The sequence below is a fragment of the Tamandua tetradactyla genome, chromosome 3, assembly GCF_023851605.1.
Source record: "Tamandua tetradactyla isolate mTamTet1 chromosome 3, mTamTet1.pri, whole genome shotgun sequence".
NCBI lineage: Eukaryota > Metazoa > Chordata > Mammalia > Pilosa > Myrmecophagidae > Tamandua > Tamandua tetradactyla.
In genome coordinates, this window is record NC_135329.1 from 63,017,989 (window position 1) to 63,044,796 (window position 26,808).

Here is a 26,808-nt window from a genome sequence, read left to right on the forward strand (position 1 = left end):
GAAGAAGGTGTAATTGGTATGGTATGTTTGAGCTTGTACTTTTTCCCCCTTTATTTATTTTTCTGGAGCTATGCAAATGTTCTAAAAACTGATCATAGTAGTGAATACACAACTATGTGATTATACTGTGAACACCTGATGTATACCATGTATGGAATATATGTGTGTGAAGATTTTTCAATAAAAAATATTAAAGTATTTTTAAAAAGTTGTCAATATATCTGAAAAAAATCTGAGACCCATTTTTCTCTACAGTTCATATCTGTTACTGCCAATACCTGAGCCATGTATTGCTTGCCAAGGATGCATGACAAAGGGAAGTCTTTTTGGGTCAGTACACAGCACTCTTCTTGCTGGGATGAAGAAAGGGGCTCAACTATTGGGCAATGAGTTCATACTGAGCAAAGGCCTGGCTGAGTAATCGGTGCAGAGGGATGTTGTGGAATGCATGGCTTCCTGACAAAGTCCATGGTTTCCTTTTCCTCAAACATATATTTACCCAAAGACCTGCTTGTTCTTCACTCTAGGTACATTATTTATTAATAAACACAAATGAATAGTATCAATTATGCACCCTTATATTTATATGCACATACACATATTGTCTGTTTATTATGAATAACTAAAGTACAAAATGGTCAAATGGCAGTCTTAACATTAGGTTCAGTTGAATTATTGTTGTGTCTTCTGCTGAAAGCACTCCTCCTTTTGGAACTGTAAACCAGTAGAGTATAAGCTTTCAGGGACAGGTAACAATTTTTTATAGTAGATCACAAAGGATGATAATTAGTGATGTCACACCCATCTCAACACCTTGATTCCTGGACCCATGGATCCTGACTGTGGGAGAAACATCATCATGGAGTTGATGCTTTCTCAACACATGCAGAGACTCCATGAGAACAGTGCTCTAGCACTGCAGGGTGTGGCCACCTAGTTGCACAGTAATTGAGTATTCAGGAGGCCATTTCAGCACTCTAACCATGCAGCTGTCTCTGGATGATGGGGAACATGGTAAGACCAGAAATGAGCATGTGTCCATTCCTGCACTTCATTTCCTGTGAAGTGTGTTCCTCGATCAGATGCAATGCTGCGTGGAAGAACACAATGGTGGATAAGGCATTCCAAAAACACACAGGTGGTAGTTTTGAAGGAAGCATTGAATGCAGGGAACAGAATCCCATAGTTGGAGGATGTGTCTACTTCATTTAGAATGAATCATTGCATATCTGGCCAGTTTTCCTTCCAAGAAAAATGGACAACCAGCAGCAGTGCTAGGATTTCTACCCAAAAGCAGGATTTCTACTCATCACTCACCGTCCTTCAGGGACACCTGAGAAAGAGGATGTAGTGCTGCATATCTCAGCTTGCACGTGGTACCTGAGTACTGTGGAGAACCATCTATTAACCAAGTTCAATTATTCTCTTCCTCAATAAACTGACTGTAGGGAACTACCTGAGGGACAATAGCTCTATGCTGGGGAAAAGAAGGTAATGTGTCAGGACTTGGAACCATGGGTATGTAGGCCACTTCCTCTTGTAACCTAGTTGGTCTTCAGGGCCTGCTTTAGCACTATCTCTCAAATAAAATTTCCATTTTATAATGGAGAGCTGCAATGTGTGCCCAAACTTATGGCTTGCTTGGTCAGAAAACACCCAGCTCAAAATAGACCACTCAGGTCTAATGGAAACTTTGCGGTTCAAACTTTAGCATACAGTCTCTGTTAAGGACCAGCACCAGGCTAAATACTGCTCCTCGAAAGGAGAACTGTTATCTTTAGAGGATGTTGATGCTTTACTCCAAAATCCTAAGTGTCTGCACTGTTGTTCTTCTATAGGGGCCTGCCAAATATTTCATCAGCATCTCTATTTGCCCCTGATATTTCCAGAACCATTAGATCTGCTGGATTATATGGACCAAATAGTAGAACACATTGCACAGCAACGCGGACCTTTCACATAGCCTCCTTTTTTTCTGATCCCCACACAAAACTAGCAGATTTTCTGTTCACTTGGAATATTTACCAGAGTACCACACTCCAATGAGGAGTATGGTGTCTCCAAATTTCTAAGAGGGCAAATAGGTGCTATGCTTCATTTTGAACATAGTAAGTGCGGTAGTTAGATTCCATTGTTAACTTGGCCATGTGAAGGCACCTATTTCTGTTGCTGTAGACATGAGCCAATGGAATGTGAACCTCATGTGTTGCTGATTACATCTGCAGTTGGCTAAGAGGCATGCCTACTGCAATGAATGACATTTGACTTAATTGGCTGGTGCTTAAATGAGAGAGCACAACATAGCACAGCCCAAGCAGCTCAGCATACCTCATCTCAGCACTCACAGCTCAGCCCACGTCTTTGGAGATGCGAAAGGAATCACCCCAGGAAAGTAGTTGGAAACCAGAGGCCTGGAAAGAAGGCCAGCAGAGATTACCCTGAGCCTTCCCATGTAAGAAAGAACATCAGATGAAAGTTAGCTGCCTTACTCTAAAGAACTAACAAGATAAATCCCCTTTTATTAAAAGCCAATCCATTATTGGTGTGTTGCATTCTGGCAGCTAGCAAACTAGAACAGTAAGGGTCTGATGCATCCGCATATCCTTCCCTCTAGAAAGGGTAGATAGATATGACCCACACCAGGGTATACCAAAAAATTTCAATGATATAGAGGACCCCTCTATTCTTGTTAGATTTTTTTCTCCCAGCCCCTGACATGCACATGCCTTGCCAATAAGTCTAGAGTAGTTGATATTTCTTGTTCATTACATCCAATCAACATGATATCAGTAAGACAACTGACTAGCTTGGTGTCTTGTGGGACAGAGAAATGATCAAGATCCCTGCAGAGAAGATTATGACATAGGGATGGAGAGTTGACATACTCATGCAGTAGGACAGGGGTGGTATACTGCTGTCATAACTTAATCATATTTGAATACTGGAATTATGTGTAGCTAATAAGTGTTCCCTCCTTTCCTCACCATGGTACTCCTGCAGCTACTCACAACTTCATCTACTATCTAACTATGTCTGAATATTTGGTGATACTTAGGCTGTTAGCTGAAGAGAGACAATGGAATCCAATGACAGGCAAGTTTGGATAAGAATTCCCTGATTATCTTGTTAGACATAAATTGAATTACATATCCTTTTAGTAAACTATCACCCGATACTTCATTCTACTCTCCTTTTCTTACAATCAAAATTGCACTGTGATATTCCCCAGCATCTGTCAGCCCCTCCATGCATATTTTTTACAGACTTGCTTCCTAAATAACTTGTGTGTAATTTCTCATTTTAACTACTAATATTTGTAAAACTTAATTACATCAATGAAATTAACATACTGTGTGACTATTTAATATCTAAAATTTAATCACCACAGACACTTAAGACTCACCTTCTCTCTCTTGCTTTTCCCAACATCTGGACAGTGTGTTATGAAAACTCAGTGTATGTGCTTGTTCAGATAACACCGATGAGAAATGTAAAAGTACTATACATGGGAATATTCACCTAGTCCCATCTCCAGCCACTATAAAGTCCCAAAGAACCCATGGTTATATCCAACTAGCCCAGACCTGCTTGTGTCCAGTGTTTGCTGTTTTTGCAAAAAATGAGATTTCTCTCAATTTCTCTTTTTATATAGGGATGCCTCATGTTTCTGTTAGGTGCCCACAAATACTGGCATTGTGATCAAAATTCACAGATTATTACAACTCCAATGCTATGTCTTCTTACTTTGTATCACAACCTGACTTTACCATCTGGGGACAAGGAAGACTATTTTGCTAGGATGTGCTGGCTAGCTTGTTTGTTCTGTAATGGTTTGCCCTCCACTGGTGAAATATGATAAATCCCTGTGAGATATTTAAACAATCCAAGTCAGAATTTGCCATAATTCACTGATATTTAGGGAACAGAGTATTGGATTTGGACTCTCCCAAGTTTGGCCAATGCCATGTATTTTGCCATGAATTCTAGATCCATCTTCAGACCTTACTATGAATTTAATTTCTTGAATCCAGCATAGTCTCTGATTGACACTAGTCTCAGGAGAATGAGTCTTGCTCTTTGAGCATTTGCTCTGTCTCAACAAGACATTGTACTCTGGTTCTACAGTGCTCTCAGTGGGAAGCTTAAAACATTTGTAACATTTGGAACCACTGAGTGGTAGCTCTGTGGAAGAAGTGTTATCCAATTTAATGAAAAGTCAGTATTGAAGACTTGGGTTGCTACAGGCCATAGAACTAAATGTATAGTGTTCACTGGGTCTCAACAAGCTGCCTTTGCAGAATCACCTACTGTTGCTTCTGCTACTGAATATGCTTCTATGATCTCAGGCATCACAACAAAGGAAATTTTTATGTAAAACACATCCCATGGAGAAACCACACTTCATGTCCCATGGGAATGTCTTCTCCTAATCTATTCCCAAAGACTTATGCATATTACAAAATAATTTGGACCTTATTTGTTGGAAATTCCTGACCAATGCAACTCTGGCAGTTTTCCATAAAAAGAAAAATTTCCCCATTTTATGGAAGGGAAACAATAATGGAAAGCCTACAATTGAAGCTAACCTGGAAAGAGATGTATTTAAGTATTCACACTGTCATGTTCATAGGATTCCAACTGAATGTCTTAAATCTGAATGACCAAATTCCTTCTAAGCATTTAAACAAACCAGAGTTTATGGACTAAATACCCCCTTTCTAAGAATAAGTAAACTACAAAGAGTCAAATATCAGCCAAACATATTACACTGCTGAAGATTTTTTTGATGCAACATTGCCTAAATGTAATTGCCTCAGAGTTCAAAATTTAATTTAGTCCATACCTAAAACAATAACTTTTTTTAACTGCTGAAAGAGTATTCCACACCTATTTCATGCCTCTGGACAATGACCAATGCCCTTTATATTGGCGAGTGGCAAGAAACTCCATGATCGATGCACACATCCATACATGTATGATAATAATAAATTCCATGAAGCCAAACCTGCATATAGTCTTAGCACTGCAATTCATAACTTGAAAAATCTAACTTCATATTTAATTTGCTTCCACACATTTGATTTTAGTTCACATATTTAACACCCATTCTCTGTGACAATTCCTCCCATGTGTTCTATGTATAACAGCTTATATTCTCATTTTTTTATGTTGGAAGGAACTTTTGATCATATGGGATAAGAGAAGGGAACTAGTTGATGTTTCGGAAGAGATGACCCCTGTCATCTGCCTGCCGAAGTGATGATGCCTGTCAGGAATTACCTGCCCCTGGGACCCATCGGGAGGGTGTAGATTTTGGAGAGTTATCCTAGTGCATGGAACCCTTGTGCAATCTTATATGTAATGCTCTAAGTAATTATTTAGAATTGGCAGGAAAGGTTTTGGTTAGTGTTTGGCAGGTTATGATAGGTAATGATGTCTAAATGAAAGATACATAAGGATGACCTACATTATAGCCCCTTGACTCTACTTGAACTCTCTCAGCCACTGATACCTTATTTGTTATTCTTATTTCCCCCCTCTTGGTCAGGATGACATAATTGATCCCATGGTCCCAGGGCCAGGCTCACCACTGGGAGTCATGTCCCATGCCATCAAGAGAATTTCATCCCTGGTTGTCATGTCCCACAAGGGGCGGGGGAGGGAGGGCAATGGTTTCACTTCAAGAGGTGGGCTTACAGAGAGAAAGGCCATATTGGAGCAGCAAAGAGGTCCTCCAGAGGTGACTCTGAGACATAACTATAGGTAGGATAAGCTTCTCTCTTACATACATAAGCTTCACAAGGGCAAGCCTCAAGATTAAGGACTCGATTTATTGATTGGGGTGTCCCTCATGTTTATAAAATTATCTGGCATTTCCACAGAGGTAAAGTTTAATAATTTCATAAATTTTCCCCATTTTTTCCAATAGTTTTTTATTATCCATTTAATATAATCTTGGATGTATCCAGGCATTACATTAATTTAACAGATTAAAGTCTGTCGTTCTTATTTTGGACTTGTTGTATTTAGATTGTTTAAATGATCATCCAGACAGGTTGAGTTAGATTATGTGCTACAGGAAATCTTTGTTCTGGACATGATGAAACATTCTTCTTTTGGTCTTGAAGAGTAATGAAATTTTAAAACACAGACAATGTCTTCCTTACCAATCTATTCTGAATTACCTTAATCTTGACATAATCAGTTTCATTCTTATCTTTAAATACTAGGTTATACATACATAAAATGACACCTCAAAATCCAGAAATAACAATTACCACTCAGGACTAAATGTGACAGCTATAAGAGCTTATGATATAGGCCTCAGTTTTCTTACAAGTGTTTTCTAAATGATATCATACAATATTTGCTCTTTTGCTTTCGCCTCACAAAATATTCCACAGCTTCATTCACATCACTGCATGCCTCACAACTTTCTTTTTGTAGCACCGTGTTTGAGCATATGCATACACCATTTTTGTCAATCTACTTCTCAGTCAATGAATCATTCAACAACCTCTGTCTACTGGGCCTTGTGTACAATGGCCAAAGTCAACAGTCCATCATCACTCTCAATTTTAGATAATGTCATTTTTCCCAAGAGAAAGGTAGCCAATAAACACAGCTTCATGAAATATAAAATCTTAACCTCCCCCCAAACTCTTGTCTATCTCCAGATTATGTACCCCTGGTGTTTGGCAGAGCCCACACACAGCTAAAGAGTGGAAGAAAGATCAAAGCTGATGTTGAGTTATACAGAGAAGATCAGGTTTAACAAATAAGTATGAGTCATTAAAATGATATTTCCTTTAGGAATCAGTACCTTATAACACCTACAAAGAAAAACCTAAAGTTGTGGGATTGTACCCCATTTCACACTTTGAAATTTGTTCTACAACTATGTGTTGTGATATACTTTGAAATTTATTGCTTTTATGTGTATATATTATTCTAAGAAAAGGAGACATATAACAGAGAAGATAGGATTTAACAAATGATTGTGACTGCAATCATTAGATTGATATTTCTGTTGCTCTTCAGGACTTGGAGCAGCTAGAAGAAAGAATGGAAAATCAGGGAAATGTAACCCACACCAAATTATAAAATCTGTCCTATAACTATTTCTGAATATGCACATTCAAATTTACTGCATATATATTATATATGCCATATTTCACAATAAATAATAAAATAAAATTAAACAAAATAAAATGCTAATATTGGCCAGATTAGTCATCTAGGTCAATGGCCTATCTCTTCATGTTAAGCTTAGGTGTCTACCTTCTCAGATATCAGCCTTCTTATCTCGTGACTTATGGAACCCCTGTGAATATATTTATTTCCTGAACTGCAAATTTAAAACTCCCAGAATCTATGTGAAGACCTGAAACTTTATTTTTGTGTATCACCACTTTAAGGTACTCCATTATTGGAAGAATTTTAAAGATTTTTCATTTGATAGATATCTTGATTTATGAAAATTTACCCTTCTTCAATACAAAAGAAGGGAATATTTGTATTTCTGCAAATAGTCATGCTTTCTAACCTCCTGATGCTTTCCCATCTTTACATATAAAAATATAATAAAAACATATTTGTGTTTATTTTTATCCTGCACTCTAATGGATATGAGTGTATATATCTGGCTGACAATACATAGGTAATACTTTTCCTGATGTTATTGGATCCTGTCACATTGAGTCTCTATAAATGAGAACACAACATTTTGCCTGGTTGAATTCACAGGGAACAAGATTCATCTTTTTTGTTTTGAAACCTGAGTCCATAGTTGTCAGGCTATATAAGATGTAGGAAAATCTTCTCCAACTCCCCCTTCTTCTTGGTTGAAAAACTGCAAGATCATCCTGCACACATGATTCCTGGGCTCCTACATTGACAGGCTTTACTACAATCTCCTACAGCTAATTGTAACTCCCTGTGAGTGCTTTGGGGTAGGATATCCCACAGGTATGAAAGGACTCAGCATGCTAAAGCGGCTTCACCTTCTCCTTCTTCTCTCTCAACTGGGGATTTTTCCCAAGTTACATTGATGGGAACTGGCCCTAGGCTGCGTGAAAACTGGTCAGATTGTTAGACTAACGGGGTGTCACACAGCACTTCTGGAATAAGTATTACCTGGACCCTATATAGGAAGAACACAGAAACAGTAGGATAGGAGTCTGCATTGTGATAACAAGAATACATGGAAACTTACAGAAAATGCTGACTCCATTGAACTCCCTTTTTTTTTTTACAGAGAAGAGACAAGACCTGATATCCAACCCAGGTTTTTTGCTAAAAGAAAACTTGACTGTGCCTCTGCACTCTTCATGCATGGTAAGACATAGCTGTGTCTGCAGGGTCATTGATCATTCCCTGAAGACTGATGGGTCCAGGTAATACTTATTCCAGAAGTGCTGAGTGACACCCCATCAGTCTAATAACCTGGCCAGATTTCACGCAGCCTAGGGCCAGTCCCCATCAGTGTAACTTTGGAAAAATCCCCAGTTGAGAGAGCAGAGAAGGTGAAGCCACTTCAGCATGCTGAGTCCTTTCATACCTGTGGGATATCCTACCCCAAAGCACTCACAGGGAGTTACAATTAGCTGTAGGAGATTGTAGTAAAGCCTGTCAATGTAGGAGCCCAGGAATCATGTGTGCAGGATGATCTTGCAGTTTTTCAACCAAGAAGAAGGGGGAGTTGGAGAAGATTTTCCTACATCTTATATAGCCTGACACCTATAGACTCAGGTTTCAAAACAAAAAAGGAGCCCATGTCTGTGTTTGGAAGTATGCCAGTTTAAATCTTGTGTATTCCTGAAAGCGAAGTTTTTACTCATCATTCAATATTGCAGTGTGGGAGCTCTTCTAATAATCCATGGAGATGTGACACCCGGTTGTGGGTAGTAACTTTTGATTAGATGGTTTCCGTGGAGAGGTTTCTCCCTCCATCCTTTCAAGGTGGGGTTGCTTGGTGAAGCCCTTTATGAGGAAACCATTTTGGAAAAATTAATGGAGCCTGAGCAGCCAGAGACCTTTGGAGATGAAGAAGGAACCACCCCTGGGGGAGGTTCATGAAAAAAAGAAGCCAGGAGAGAAAGCTAAAAGATGCCACATGCCATGTTTGCCATATGCCTTTGAGTTGAGAGAGAAACCCTGAACATTATTGGTTCTCTTGAAACAAGGTTCCTTAAGGAACCTTGGGTTCCTTAATTTCGACATTTCTATTGATTTGCTTTAACTTGGACATTTTTACTACTTTAGAATGCAAACATGCAACTTAATAAATTCCCCTTTTTAAAAGTTGTTTTGCTTATGGTATATGGCATTCTGGCAGCTAGCTAATTAGCACAGATTTTTGGTACCAGAGTAGTGGAGTGATGCTGTGGTTTTCAAATACCTAACATGTTGGAACTGCTTTTTAAATGGATAAGGAGACAATTCTGAAGGAGTTGTGAGGAGGTTGATAGAGAAAACCAAGAATGCTTTGAAAACACTGTTGTAGAAATGTGGACTCAAAAGATACCTCTGAGAAGACTCTATACAGAAATGAGGTGTGTGCTATTGCAAACTTGAAAGAAGGTGATCTTTGTTTTAAAATGCAGGCAATCTGACAAAATTTACTAGTGCCTTTGGCTGGAAGGTAGGTTTTAAAAGACATTAATTTGACATTTAGCAGATGAGACTTCAGAATTAAATGTGGAAAGTGCAGCTTGGATTCTCCTTGCAGTTTATAGTGAAATGTGACAGGAAAGATAAAAGATAAAAAATGGACTCTTGGATATAAAGAAACCAGAAATTGGTGGTCTGAAAATCTCGGCTTCCAGAAAAGGAGACCCAAGAGAATACCGCCTCACATGAGGATTTAATGAATCATGGGGACAATCAGCCATTACAGAAAAAGTCAGGACTGAAGATGGAATGATCCAGGAAGGACTTACTGAAATCCCTTTTGTCTGATGAGCATGGCCCACACATATTGCTTAGAAAATCAACAAGAGTGTTTTGGGTTCTGTGTAAATGGATCCACTGCCAGTCCAGATTAAAGTCCCAGAAAAGGGACAAACTGAAGGTAAAATGTCTTCACAGGCAAAACCATGGTGACTAAGGTCTGAATACAAGAGAATTGGGCCAGGAGAATGGACCTGCTTAAGTACTTGGAGAGAGTGAGTTTGTCCCAAAGGCAAGGGGTCAGACTTCCAATGCAATGAAGTGAATTATACCACTTCAGGTCTTGGAGAAGGTGGAGCACATACCTTGGGGATTGGGGAGAACACAGTTGCAAACACACGGAGGGCTTGAGCATGTTCGTGGAAATGGCAGAGAGACTGGGTGCAACCGTAATGTCTGGAGAGGGTGGAGCTGAGAAAAATGTGGCCTCCCCAATATCCCCCAATGATGCACTCAGAGAGAGGTGTGCCACTGTGTAGGTCCTTGGAAAGAGTGGGACTACCGTTTTCTAAAGCTCCAAAGATAGATAATTCTCAGACTTTGAAATCTAAAGGAGTTTGCCCTGCAGATTTTTTAAATGCTTGAGTCTGATGACCCCTGCATTCCTTCCAATTTCTCCCTATGTAAATGGAAATATTTATCTTATGATTGTCCTTCCTTTGTATGTTGGCAACAAATAACTTGTTCTGAGTTTTACAGATCCAAAGCTAGAGGAAATTTTGGCCTTAAAAAAGACCATACCTGCAACTAAATTTGAAGAAATTCTGTACTTTTTCTGACGTTGTATTGTGTTTTTATTGTTTACTGAAAGTGTTTAAGGATTTCTGATATTATGATGGAATAAATGCATTTTGCATTTGGAAAAAACATGTCTTTTGAGGAGCCAAAAAATTTGAATCTTGTGTACCCCAGAAAAGACAAGTTTTTACATTATCATTCAATATCAGTGGGTGGGAGCTTTTTGATTATTCATGGAGATGTGACCCACCCAATTGTGGATAGTAACTTTTGATTAGATGGTTTCCATGGAGAGGTGTCTGCACCTATTCAAGGTGCAGTTGCTGGTTGGACTCCTTTAAAAGGGAGCCATTTTGCAAAAACTATAGAGCCCACTGTCCAGAGGTGAAGAAGGAAAACACCCCCCAGGGGAGCTTCATGAAACAGGAAGTCAGGATAGAAAACCAGCAGATGCTACAATGTTCTCCATGTGCCTTTTCAGTTGAGAGAGAAACCCTGAACATCATCGACCTTCCTGAACCAATGTATCTTTCCCTGGATACCTTAATTAGGAAATTTCTATTGACTTGCTTAATTTGGAAATTTTTGTTAGTTTAGAACTGTAAATTGTAACTTAATAAATTCACTTTTTAGAAGCCATTCTGTTTCTGTTACATCACATTCTGGAAGCTAGCAAATTTGAGGAGAGGGAATGGATTACTTAGGCCTCAGCCTCATTTCCCTGATCTCTAGGGATTAGAAAACCTATCAATTTCAGAACTGAGTTCATGATACATATAAATTCTCAGAACTGGTCTGAGAATTAAAATGATTAAGTCTTTATGGGCCACATAGCAACAGACAGAATGTGCTAACAGAATGTTCTTACCATGTATGCTAGCTAACACTTGCCATTCTTGTCATGAAGGAATGAGGTTAGAGAAAAAGAGAGACATTTTTTCCCATGTCCTCTTAATTAGAGATGTGTGTGAATGAGAACAGACAGGAAGGTGTCCAGTATATTCAATTGTAAATTTTCTTTGATTAAGAGATGGGAGGCAACTATTAAAATGGGAAAGGATCAATTCACAGATCATTTCTATTTGCTATTTAAAGAAGTAAGTATCAACCTATGTAGCCCCAAGCTTGTTCTCCTGAGTGTTTGTGAAAAGGTGATGCATTCCTGTAGGAAGAGTCCATGCATGACTGTAGTTGTTTTTTGGCTTCCATTCAAACTTTCTGAGAGACAGTCAAATGCATGTCTAACTTTCTTCTTCCAATCCCATGATGTGATAAATGCACTGGCATCTGGCAGGGATGATTACCAAGGTAACAAATGGCTGACTTCAAGTTATCCCCCAGCCTCAATCAGTCTCTGTCCTCGAGGTGTTTCCTAATCCTCTATGCCGAACATTCTGAGCTTTGTGACTTAAATATTTGATTATTTTGATATTTTTTCATCAAATAGGATAATTGCCTTACTTGTAGCACTGTTGTGAGACCATTTAAGGAGTGTGTTTTATATCCTGTCCCTACTACTGCTGTTTCTGGTTGTCATGTGTAAGACAACATGACTGGAAATGGTGATGAGTTTTCTGAACTTGAACTAATGTCATAGGCCATATTCAGGGACTTTTTAGGACATTTTTCAGTAAGGCTCAGTTCAAATGGCTTTCAAATATTATTGTCTTAGTTGCGAATTCAGAATCTTAGCGAGAGCAATATCGGCCTAAGTTTTGTTACCCTCTGATAAAATAAGTAAATGAAACACTTTGATTAAATATCCCCAGAATTCTTAGTCAGAATCTCGACTGGCAGATACAACAATCTGAGAGAGAGAGAGAGGAAGAGAATGAAGCTGCATCTTGAATTTTATCTAAAAGGTCCAGTTTTTTTTTAATAATTGGACAAGGTTTTGACCCCTAGGAGAATTTTAACAGTTTATTTTATGGCTGAAAACATACAAAACATAGTTATTGTTTTTGTGTTAATGTATTTTTCCATTAGCTTGCAACAAAATTTTGTTTGCTTAGGGAGGGAAAAATTTGCTCCATTTCACTCTATATAAAATCTGTATGTTTACAAATGTTGTTTGGAGACAGAATTTACCTGTCTGTATAACATACATTGAACAGAGTCAAATTTGACTAGTTTTCAGGTAAGCTAGAATTTTGCATACCTGCATTGACATGTTTCTTTAAAAAGTTGGCCTCTTGGAGCACATCTAAAACATGATATTCTGCGTCATTATTGTAGACATATTTCTGTTTCTGCAAAATTTATATATATATATATATATATATATATGCATTATGAAAATGCAGTCCATGGTATAAAATTGTATATATTCTTATATCTCTAACAACCTATGGTAAACTATATGTACAAAGAACTATGCTGTCTTATTTTTGTTTTGTTTACATAATGTATAGTTTTTAAGTTTTTTTAGTAATTTTGAACCAGTGAACTGTTAGCAACAATGTAGAAGAATCTGCATTTAATAAACTGGGTTGCTGTAAAAAAAGTGCATATATATATATAGATGGAGGTTATACTCCATATAAATTTGTGGATGTCATGGCATTATTTTTAAATATGTGCACTTAACAGTACCTAAGACATCAGTAAGCAGAATGCAAAATTAACTTGGAATTTATCTACAATTCAATGCTCTTATTTTCTTTTTTATTTTGTGAATAATAGATAACAGAGGGAAATATCAAGGAGTTTAAGATTTGTCACATCATGCTCACATACATTATCTACATATTAACCATATCCTGAATTTTCCTCAAAAACATTTGCCTGATTTTAGGTTGTCTTTTTAAAAGTACTCCCCTTATTAAAGATAACTTAGTAGGAAATGCAAAGTGCCATATTAAAATGATGATTCAGCATTCATGACAGGGTATGAAAACAATTTGTAGTTTGAATAGAGAATCTTAAAACTCTTTGTACTATTATCCCTAAATGGCAATATATATTTATGTACAATTTACTAAAAGTTGTTTTTCAACTTGAACAAAAAAAATCAAGATAATTACCAATTTCACTTTTGTAGTCATAAATCCAGTCATATTTACTCAAGGACACTTCCATCTTCCACAAGTAATTTCCTTATTAGGATTGTTGTTTTAAATAAAATAGTGGAATTAAAATATAAAATGCATTTCTTCGACTGATATTGTAGCCAATAAAGAGAGAAATTTTAATTATTATTTTGTAAATTCTTCATTAATATTTAGCATGTGCTCTGACACTTTGTTTTGAGGAAAAATTATGCAACCTCATGTTTGATCTAAATGGATTTTTATATCACCACATATTTGCATTTGTGTAGTTAAGCAAAATCATGTGTGTGCTTCAGATGTGCAATAGGAAACGGCATGAATTCTGCTTCTTTTTAAATTTAACATGGGCAGGAAGTGGGAAATGAACCCAGGTCTCCAGAATGGCAGGTGAGAACTCTGCCTGATGAGCCACAATGGCCCACCCGAACTTTGCCTTTGATATATCCCAGAATATATAATGACTGTTTGGAAAAGTTTTGTGGTTATTGTTTTCTTCTGTAAAGGTTATATAATGATGCTTTAGGTATAATTATAAATGTAGGCTTTCATCTTGTTTGAAGAGATTTGGTAAATATGTGTTCCCTTACTTACAATCATGATCACCTATGATTCTTTCTCAACATCCAGTTCCCAGTGAATTGAAAGTATTCTGAAGGCTGGTCATCAGAATCCACCGAGTCCTGCAGGTAAATATTTTCTGAAGCACAAATTGAAAATTGACAATTGAGGAAAAATCCTGTAAAGTGAATTTCAATGTTGGATATCCTGTCAATGTCAAATGCCCTGATAGTGGTTTTAAGACTATTTCAGGACAGCTACTCCTTTGTCCAAGCGTGGTCACAGTCTCTCCCTTCAAGGTGTTGCTTTGCAGTTCTGCCTGGAGCCAATATGTGTGTTTATTATTATTCCTGACATCCAAGAATTTGAGAAACGTCCCATAAACCTTGAGTTTGATCAGTACAGTCAGCCAAAAGAGGGCCTACCTCATCCCCCTGAAATCACAAAGGGGACACAGTATTTTAAGGGAGCAAAGACTTATCAATTCAGAGGGCTGAACTGTGTGACATCCACAGAGCTGCACCTAAGTAAGTTTGATCAGAGTTTCCAAAGACATTTGTGAACTTGAATTATTATCCATAAAAACGTTGATAAGTCATAGGTTGAATTTAGAAATAAAAGTTTTCAGGCATATTTTTGTAGTATGTGACTTTTTGTTGAAAAATTTGGAAATAATATGAAAAACAAAATGTCTTGCTTTCTTTTTAAAATAGTGCTATTACAAAAGGAATAAAAGTCAAAACCACAAGCACATTTTAGCATTTGATAACATGCACACACATATGGATAGTTACACTAATGCACATAAACTAATACATGCTCACTTCTGTAAACCCTAACCCACTCACTAGGACACACTCAGACAGAGATGGTAACACTCACCATATAACACATATTGAAATATTCATATGCACTAATATGCCAAAATTAGCATACAACAGCACTTATGGTAAGAAACACATGCTCACACATTAACATCCTATCACACAAGAAGTAACAAGCATGACTATGCACATACAATGTGCACAAATACGTGCACATTTACACATGCAAGTGTACACATGAGGCTTATTCAAGATGCACTGGAATAGCCTCCCTCTGTATAGGCTCATCAGATGGCCCCTGTGCACCATAGATATTTTTAAATACAGTTTTATTGAAATACACTCACACACCATAAAGACCATATGAAGTATACAATCATCAAGTAGTTGTGTCATCACATAGTTGTGCATACATTCTTATGATCAATTTTGGAACATTTTGCTATTCTAGAAAGGAAATAACAATACAAATAAAACCCAAATTCTCCCATACCCCTTATGCCCCCCCAACCCACCCATTGACCAATAGTGTTGGTGTGGTACATTTGTTAACTGTTAATGAAAGAATATTAAAATATAACTGTTAACCATATTCCATAGGTTGCAATAGGTACATTTTCCCTATTGTATTCCCCAATGTATTCGTCTATTATTTCTTAACATTTGTTCCCCTTATTATTTATTTATTTTAATCCATATGTTTTACTCATCTGTCCATACCATAGATAAAAGGAGCATCAGGCACAAGGTTTTCACAATCACACTGTCACATTGCAAAAGTTATATCATTATACACTCATCTTCAAGAGACATGGCTGGAACACAGATCTACACTTTCATGCACAACCCTCTAATCTCTCTAATACACCTTGGACTAAAAAGGGGATATCTATATAATGCATAAGAATAACCTCCAGGATAAACTCTCGACTCTATTTGAAATCTCTCAGTCACTGACACTTTATTTTGTCTCATTTCTCTCTCCCCCCTTTTGGTGGAGAAGATTTTCTCAATCCATTGATGCTGAGTCCCAAGTCATACTAGAATTTCTGTCCCACGTTTCAAGGAGGTTTTCACCCCTAGGAGTCATGTTCCATGTAGAGACAAGGATGCACCATAGATCATGAATGTCCTCTGTAGCCATTGTGCCAACAATATGGGGACATTTGTATTTGTGTTCCTTCTGCTTTCTCTCACAGTGATCCTTACATAGTGGTACCCAACTGCTCCTAAGGCAGTCTTGGATCTTAGATGTAATGGGATTTTGTCTCTGTTCATGTTTCTGGACTGCAAATTCTGTTAGACTGGACAGAATTGGACTATGAAATACAACTGACTCTCATGCTTATCATTTACTTCAGATTGTCAACTGAGTACTGAACAATCCATAGGATAGAAGAAGAAACTACAGGCATTTCAGGTGATTACAAGGGAGTGTGAATACATTTATTGACAAGGATTTGGCTCCTACAGCTGTACCTTATACAGTGAAGCTGTGAACAAGCTCAAGCACAGTAAGTGACTTGAACCCTCACCATCTAGTCTTTTTGCAACAGTCCCTCTGGCAGGAAGAGAAATTCGCAGGCATCAAGGAAGAAAGACATCCATGGGTGCCCAGGCCAGGACATGATATTTTCTCTTCATACACACCCAGTTCACAGGAAGGGAAGCACTAGCCTTCCCAATCTGAAAATGCCATTGCCTTATAAGGATGGGTTTTCATCTACATGTGGAGAGGTCCTTGTTTCTACTCCATGGGTACCTTCAGCAAACATATTGTTACTCATGGGATCACAGGGAAATAAATTGCCCTCTGTGTGAACACAGATGTAGACATGCCTTCTACTTCAAGAGGTGTTGTTGCCCTGAGTTCTTGTGTATATGCATCCATTGTATAAAAATAAATAAGAGAAAATAAAACATATATCCTAGCAGGTATAGCTAAATAATGTATGTGCTTATGAAAAAAATTTTAACATAAAAGATACACATATGAACATTCACATGCACACCATATTTATGTTTAACAGAAAAGAGAATTTGTCTTGGGATCCTTGGGGCACCTGGGAACTGGACTTCATGGGCAATGAAATAGACTAAATAGAAATCCCAAAATATAACTGTCCTTCCACAGGTATTCTGTGAGTATTAACTTATTTGCCATGTGGGACTTTGTAGAAGTGTTTAAACTGAAGAACTTGATATTTGATTGTACTGGTTTTTGAGGCAGGCCCTTTAGGTGGGCACTAATATCATTATAAACAAGTGACAAGGATGCTGGATTCTAGGAAAATTATAAAACAATATGACTACTGAAGCAAGATATTTACTGCTTGCTTTGAAGATGGTCAAAAGTGCCAGAACCCAGGGAGTTAAAGGAATGCATTTACAGAACTTGAAAAAGGAAAAGAAACAGGCCTTCTCCTAGAATCTCTGGAACTAACATATCTCTATTGATACCTTTATTTGTTCCAGCAAATCTTATGTAAAAAAATTAATATCAGAACTGTAGGAGAACTAACAAATAGTTTTGATTTTTAAGTTTGTCTTTACTTGTCACAACAAATGTAAAAAAAAAAAACTCATGTGTTCTGGGAAGTGTATGGTTCATTGTCATTGGTTTCACTTTCATCATGTTCAGGTATATATTTTTGAACTCTTAATTAGATTAATAATATTCTGCTCCCATTTTAGGACTTATCTGGTCTAGAGGACCATCTAGAGGTTTTAGGTTTCTGGAAAGTTACCCTAGTGCATGGAATCTCTGTAGAATCTTTTATATTGCCCTAGGTGTTTTTTATGATTGGCTGAAATTGTTTTGGTTGGGGTTTGGCAAGTTCTGATAGGCAGAAATGTCTAACTGAAGCTTGCATAAGAATGACCTCAAGAGTAGCCTCTCAACTCCGTTTGAACTCTCCCAGCCACTGATAATTTATTAGTTACACTTCTTTTCCCACTTTTCATCAGAATGGAAAGTTGATACCGTGGTGACAGGATAGACTCATCTCTGGGAGTCATCTCCCATGCCTCCACGGGACTTTCACCCCTGGATGTTGTGTCCCACGTAGGAGGGAAGGCAATGATTTCACTTGCAATGTTGAACTTAGAGTGAGACCATATTTGAGCAACAAATGATGTCCTCCAGAAGTAACACTTAGGCATACTTTAGGTAGGCTAAGCTTCTCTGCTTCATATATAAATGTCACAAGACTAAGTCTCAAGGTCAATGGCTTAGCCTATTGATTTCAGAGTTCCCAATGTTTGACATGGTATAAAGAGATTCCCTGATACCAAAGCTTAATTGTTTCATCTTTCTTCTCCCATTCCTCAAGGCACTTTGCCAATACTTTTTTATTATATTTTTAATATATTCTAGGTTGTATCCAGACATTACATTAAATAATACAGGATTAAATGCCCTCATTCTTATCCTGAGCTCCCTGTGTTTAAGTTGTTCAAATGAGCTATAGAGATATGTTGATTTGTTTTATGTGCTACAGAAAATTTTGGTTCCAGATAAAATAAACCTTTCTTGCTTTGGCCTCAAAGAGTTTGTGCAGTTCTAAATGAACGGGAGGGAGTGGTCATCCCTGTCTATGTACTTACATGGGAACAGCATCCTGGGTCCTGAGTGAGCACAGTCTACTCCTTGGGTTTTGTCTTTTGCCTAGCCCACATCCCTTGTTCCAGGACAGGAAAAGATCTGAATGAGCTGGTCACAAAGACAGGTGTCAAAAAGTATTAAATATTATATGGGAGATAAGATCAATGTGTCTCTACTTCTAGGGAAGCAAAGACCTACTCATACATATGATCACAAGAAAAGTTAGTTCTGAAAGTTTCTGCCTTTTAGATGTATTCAAGGAAGGATCGGAATTTGGAGTTACTATATCATCCATTTTTCCATTTTCAGTCCTCAGTGACAACTTTATTTATGAAGTTACAGTAGGTTGAGTGAAATGTAGTTGCTTAACGATAATTCTAATTCTGAACACCACAAATCATCAGTTTTAATTAGCACTCACTGGCAGTGACAGTGACAGTTCCTGACTCCCAGAAATATTTCTGGTGGTCTCTGCAGGCTTTGGGGTGTGCAGGATCCTCCTCTGTCCCCCACACATTACAAAGAAAGAAATGTCTGTCCTTTCTAAATGGAAAGTAGAGATAGTGTGGAGAAAGGGTGGAACTTTGTGTACCCAAATATATTTGTCTTTGGAAAGGAACAAGAAAATTATAAATCTAGCCACTCTACACTAATGTTGACTAATGAGATAGAAACTCTATTGCACAATAGAGAAAATATTTAAGGAGTGGTGTAAATAAGATAAATATAGCAGTTACAATGTTCACAGACTGAATACATGCTGCTATAGGTCATCAAGGAGAATCAAATACAATCATGTTCCCCATTGAAAATAAAACAAGATGTCTTGCCATCTACACCTCCAATTCCTCCAAATACAGGGACATGTGGGGTCTAAAGTGGACATGTTTGCTGGAAGAGGAAAATCAGATATGAATTCATTTAGGACTTATACTTTACAGAACCTAACATAGACTCTTGATTGGTGGTCCTTGTCAGGGTATTCCATTGAGTTAGATTAGTTGAGAAATGTCATACCAGCCCACCTTGAGATTCTCAGACCTAAGATCATGGTTATCACTGGCAAAATCATTTATAATTCCATAAGAGACAGCCTGCCATGTGAGAATATGGAAATATTTCCTTATATTAGAGTGACACTGAAATTATTATTAGAGAACATTCAGTGGAAGCATGGAATCATAAAGCAACAGAGGTTCCCTTGGGAAACTGTTAGATGGCGAGGAAGTTCCTGACCCTGAGATGAAGCCCGACATCAACCTACCTTTGTAACTGCCCACATTGTCAATGAGTCCTGAGCACCACTTGTCTAGGTTTTCGTGGTCTTCACCTCATTCTCTATTCTGCAATGAAATACATGGCTGTGTCATCAAATATCAGTTTCTTAATTTACAGCTTTGGATGTTCCTTGCATTTTCCCTGGAGTTGGTGAGTTGACAATTCATAGTCTTGGTGAAATGATGGGTAAGGTTTAAGGGTAACTACCATTAGGTTATGGAAATTTTGCTATTTGATTACTGGATTCTAATGTACAATGTAGAATATTATACAATGAGCAATGAAAGGATTCTTGTCTACACAGTATAGATATTCTCCTCTATCTTTGTTTAATTAAAGTATAGTTAAAGTATCTGCCCATTTTCAGAGCTAATTATACCTAGGGCATGAGTTAAAAATTGTTAATAGATAAAACTTCATTTTTCCGTTCAAGGATTTCTCTGTATTAATCGGAGTTCAATAAAAAGCCAAAGGGTGGATCTTCCTATATCCTCAATATGACACCCACCACCAATTTTGATTCTCCCCTGGGACACAGTAGTTGCATCCTCTCATTGTTTTCATTGCTGGTAACTTACAAAGCCGTAACATTTCATTTCAATTGGCTCTTCAAAGCAATGTTTATTTAATAACCTCCCTAGTGTCCAAAGCTATTTAAACTGTATTTTTGTTGTTGTTGTTCAGGGATGAGCAGACACTAGCAACTCAGGTTCACTCTCAGAATCTTAGACAGTCCTACTGTATTGTCTTCCCTAGGAGGAAGGACTTACATCATTCTGTCTTCAGGCCCATCCACCTCTTAAGCCAGGATTGACATTTGTGGGTTTATGAAAGCCTATGTGAGCACTTGGTGAGTAACCTGGATGGTAGATTTTGTTTCTTCTCTTCCAATCACTCACTCACAGGAACTCTGGTCCTAAAAAGAATGCTAACATGTGCTGTTAATGCAGCTTAATTTACTTTCTTGTCACTTGCAACCAGGAATGTTAATTACTTAATATGCAATTCACTAGACAATTGCATATTAAGCCATCTTAATTTAGCCAGCACTACTATGAAATCTTCAAGTTTTGTTCATGATACAATCAGGAGTAAATGGGTTTTCAGTTTATACAAATTAGTTAACACAGAGGTGAACAAAGGGACCATGAGAGAGATCGCCTTCCCTACATGCACAGGTGTCCATGTGAGGAGGTAAAGTAGAACAGATGTTCCCTGCATAATCACCATGCTTTGAGATGAGAATTCACATAGGATTCTTCTTGTTTCTGGGAGGCTATAATTACATTAATAACATTGTTGATTAGCTAAGGGTCTGGGTTTATACATTATATTTCACACAAAGAATATCTAAGGGACATTTCAATTTAGTTATTATCTGACTGAACAAATAGAGATGAGGCTGCATACTTAGAACCATACCTGAGTAGAAGATGGAGTTGCTCTGTGCTTTCCCCCATGGCTGGGTTATAGTATCTCAACCATAATCCCAGGATTCAGGACAGGATGCAGCTCTGAAGCAATTTTTAAAGTAGAGATGCTTCTTGAAAATGATTGCCACTCTGACTTTAATTAGCTTGTCCTTTCTGCAAACCCATCAGTGTGAAGATCTTTTGCCAAGAATTGTTTATGTCATATCCAAAGTGTACTTGATACCATTTTCACTCAATCTAAAGTCCATTGGCTTTGCTATTGAGATTACAATTTGGAAACACCTGAAATCCATGAATATGTAAATGAAGACCATTTTACAGATTGTATTGTTATTATAGGGCGGTTGTAACAAAATTTCACAAATTCTATCACTCAACACCACAGAAATATATCATCTTGAAATTCTGAATGCTAGAAGTCTGAAATAAGTAGGGAACAATACTTCCCTGCCTCCTCAGGCTACTAGGGGTTTACCAGTAATACTTGGGCTTCCATTTCATTGATTTATCCTTGCTCGCAGGCTCTTCCCATGCATACATTGGAAAATATTTCAAGATATTTATGCATTTAATGAGACTTAGAAACAACAGGTTAAGGATTCCTCCTCAACAAGTCTTACTAAACAGACACTTAATTATCTCCAACCAGGTAAGTATATCTGTCATAAGGCACATCAGAAAAAACCTGCTTTTAACCTCATTTCAAGGGACCTCATCAGGAAATGTTAACACATGTTCAGTAGGGAATCCTCATGGAGTTAAAAAAATCAGTATTACTGAGAAAATTAATTAAATATCCATGAGTCTGTATTGTCCTTAATAATGCTTGAATAAATTAAATTAATGATAGATAAAGGACAAATACTCCGTACAAAAGGATTTCAAGTAACTTAGTTAAATAATGTCCATTTATAATGCATGGAGCATAAATAAACACCATCTTTGGATGTGGCCTTTAATTAGGAACTATTGGAAAAATAATTACTAACCTTGAATATGGCTATGTATATTTCAGTAAAATGATGTACAGGGAAAATATGAAATGTAAGGGTAGCAGCTTTTGCTGTGAAAGTCACTGTTATAAAATGAAAAGACAAGACATAGATTGAGGATTTTGGTGAACCAGATAATCACCATGGACTTCTGTCATTCATATGCTAGGACTTATATAATTGAGCAAAATTAACAAAACTGAGTAATTAGACCTTACACATGAACAAAAACCTCACAAACCATATAAGAAAATATGTGTCATTAGGGAAATGCAAATTAAAATAGAAATAATATGTTCCTAATCAATTAATATGAAAATGACTGAATTCTAAATAATGATAAAACTAAATGTCAATGAGGATACTGTAAAACAAGGTAATTCATCAAATGCATGTAGGAAAACAACATGGGTAGCCATCCCAGAATATGATTTTAAAGTTTATTATGAAGTTACATATACACTTACCACAGATATAGAGATTATGCTGTAGGGATCTTGCTGAAGTGATTAGAAAATATTATATCCAGGCAACCACCCCCCCAAAAAAATGCTTATAATGCGTTTCTTCAATTTCAAAGTCTCGCCTCTCCTTAAATTTGCTAACTTTAAGTTTAGCAATATGGAAGTTTGCTATATGGAAAAGTCCCCATCTAGTTCAAATTATTAATACTCTCCATGGTTCCTTATTTTTTACATTGCCTTTGTCACTGCTTCATTTCAGCACAGCTGCCATCTACCACAAGGGTTATGAAACCTTCAAGATGGTGATACAATGGTCTGACCCAGGTGACAACTTAGCCAGGTGTTGATGCCTGGTTTTCTGGTTGGGCAAGTGCTGGCCTGTGTGATGCTGGGAAGACATTTCATGGACTTTAATCATGACCACATTGACTGAATCCATAGGCAATTTTGTGTGCAATCTGCTAAGGGGTGTGTCTTCCACAATGAGTAACCCTTCATCTAATCACTGACTTTAAGGAGGATTCAGAAGAGAAATCACTCTTTTTGCTTCAGCCATCCAGCCTCTCCAGAGAGTTTATTGAGGACCTTCACTGGAGCTGTCAGCTCATGGTCTGCCCTACAGATATTGGACTCTTCTATCCACATGGTTGTGTGAGATACTATTTTTACAGAAAAATTTGCTGATTCTGTCTCTCTCAATAACCTTAACTATAGAGCTTGGTACTGGGAATGGTTCTGGAGAAACAGAAGCTTAAAAATGCTTTTTTACAATTGGTTTTCTACTCTGACTAGACTCAAAGGCACTGATGATTTCTTCCATAATCAGGATGACACTGAGAGATCATGGGGTAAGCTGGCAAAAGAGATGTCAAAAATATCACCATTTGATTCTGCTAATTGTTTGCTTATAGGAGGTAAGGTTCTGGGTGATAATGTGTTTGGCACTTTTATGGAGCTTTGTGTAATTAAGAGTTAAAAAGATGTTGGCTGGCTGTTGTTAGATATGCTGGGGATAGTGATGAGGGGGAAGGATAAACTGAAGGATTCAAATCATAAACTTATGCACAGTATGACAGATGTAGAAGTTTCTGTGAGTGCCCAGAAAGAAAATTGTATTTCCTATAGTCACGGACTTAAGATTTCTGAAAATCAAACACAGAGCCTGATTGTTAGAGTAACAGCTTTACAGCATAAACTGAAGTCTCAACCTTGCAAGGTATCTGCAGGACATTGATAGGAAAGGTGTAGGACCCTGAGAAATGCTTTTGGTGACATATGGATTGATAATGATGGTTATGGAGACATGGAAGCCCTAGATTATGCTGAGTCTTTTCTAAATAATCCTGCAATATATTGCCCTGAGGACATAGCCTCCACACCTCCAGCTTGTCCTGAGGAAATAGCTTCCTGACTTCCAATAAGTCCTGAGGTTTAGCTACCCTACCTCCATCTGAAGTGATTAACACTTCAGTGCCTGTAAAGCAAGTAAGTAACCCCCATGGGAAAACAGCATTTATTCCTTTGTCTGGGGTGATTAATCCTGTTTCACCAGGTGAAACTTAAAAGGAATGCCATGATATAATTGGATTGGAAGCCACTCTAATTATTTTTATGACTCACCCACACCATCCCTATTTTTTTCCAGACCTCTAACTAGACTTAAGTTCCAACAAGCCCCCAAAAGTGAGATACATGTTATCACCCATGAGAAGGCGCACTATACTACAAAAGAACTGCATGGTATTTCCAATTTATAGAGCCAGAAATCAGGGGAATATGTGTGGGAGTGGATTTTAAAGGTGTGGGGTAAAGATAGAAGGATAGTAAAGTTGGATCAGGATGAATTTATGGATATGGGCCCATTAAGCAGAGATTCGGCTTTCAAAGTTATAGCTCAAGGGACTAGAGAAGCCATTAACAGTTTGTTTGGATGGTTGACTGAAACATGAAACAAAAGGTGGCCAACATTACCTGAGGTTGAAATGCTAGAATTGCCCTGGTATAATGTAGATGAGGGGATGCAGAGGCTTAGAGAATTTGGAATGTTACAGTGGATTTATCATGGAAAGTCTGCTCATACACTTCAGGAAAGTCCAGAGGAGACACCTTTTACTAGAACTCTGAGACATAATTTTTTGAGACTAACTCTATAATCCCTGAAGAGCTCTGTAGTCACTCTTCTCTGTAGGTCAGATATATTGTGGGAACTCCTGTCACTGAGCTCGAATCCTTAAACAAAATGAGGATGATGGGATCCCCCATTGGAAGAAGCCAGGTGGCAGTATTTAAACACCAAAGAGAACATGGGCTTGGTTATCCTAACAGACAGCAGACTCAAAACAGGAGTTTAATAATCTAACACACAGAGAATTGTGGTGTTGCTTAGTAGATCATGGGGTACCCAGAAATACAATAAATAGGCAATCTATTAAATTTGTGTTTGGGCTGTATAAGCAGAAGTCTCTAGGTCAAGTGAACAGAAGTCTAACTTGAATTACAAAAAAAACAGAATAACAGTCCCTTAATCAATTTCCTGACATGAGGCGGTTTATAGACCTAGAGCCCATTGAATGAGGGGAATGCTAGTTCCCTTTGGGGAAGGGCCCTGTTAACACTGCCACAAATTTATACTCTTAATATTCCTCTGAGCCTACCCCAAGGAGATCTACGGTGTTTTACCAGGGTAATTGTGCATTGGGAAAATGAAAATGATGAGATATTTAAAGAATTGTTAGAAGTGGCATTAATTGCAGAGAACAAAAAATGTCACTCTGGTCCACCAATCAGAGTGGGGGCTCATGGATGTCAGATGACCGATGGGAGTTTAGCTCCATTTACCAATGGGTCCACTGTGTCCATGGGCCCATTCTGTAGTTATTTCCCCAATTCTAACACATTATGTACTTATTTCCCCAGTTCTAGCATGCATAATTGGAATAGACATACTTGGCAACTGAGAGAATCTCCTTATTGGTTTCTCTGACTTGTGGAATGAGAGCTATTATGGTAGGAAAGGCCAAGTGGAAGCCACTAGAACTGCCCCTACCTAGCAAAATAGTAAATTAGAGGCAGTAATGGATTATAGTAAGGGGTTGCAGAGAATAGTGCTACTCTTAAGAACTTAAAGGATGCAGGGGTGGTGATTCCCACCACATCCACATTCAATTCTCCTATTTGGCTTGTGCAGAAAACAGATGGGTCTTGGAGGATAGCAATAGATTCTAGTAAACTCAACCAGGTGATGACTTGTATTATAGCTGTTATTCTAGATGTGGTTTCATTGCTTGAGCAAACCAACCCATCTCCTGGTTCGTGGCATGCAGCCATGGATCTGGCAAGTACTTTTTCTCAATGACTGTCAGTAAGGACGACCAGAAACAGCTGGCTTTCAGCTGTCAAGGTCAGCAATAGTCTTTCACTGTTATATCGCAGTGAAACTCCCCAGCTCTATGTTATCTCTTATTGATTTCCCCCTGTCACAAGACATCTCACTGGTCTATTATATTGATGATATCGCATTGATTTAACCTACTGAGTAAGAAGAAGCAACTTCTCTAGACTTATTGTTAAGGCATGTGCATGTGGCTTTCTACCTCAGAGAAATTCTTGGGGTCCAGTGGTGTGGGGCATGTTTGAGATATCCCTTCTAAGGTGAAGGATATGTTGCTTATCTAGCCCCTTTTATGACAAAAAAGGAGGCACAACACCAAGTTGGTCTCCTTGGATTTCCATGATGTTTTGTTATTTCTCTGCTTCTGTTTTTTATTTGTTTGTTTTATGGGGTGCATGGTCAGTGTATTGAACCCAGGTCTCCTGGATGGAAGGCAAGCATTATACCACTGAACCACTGTGCATCAAATCTCTTTGGGTTTTGGCAAGAACATATCCTCATGGGTGTGCTACTCAGGACCATTTA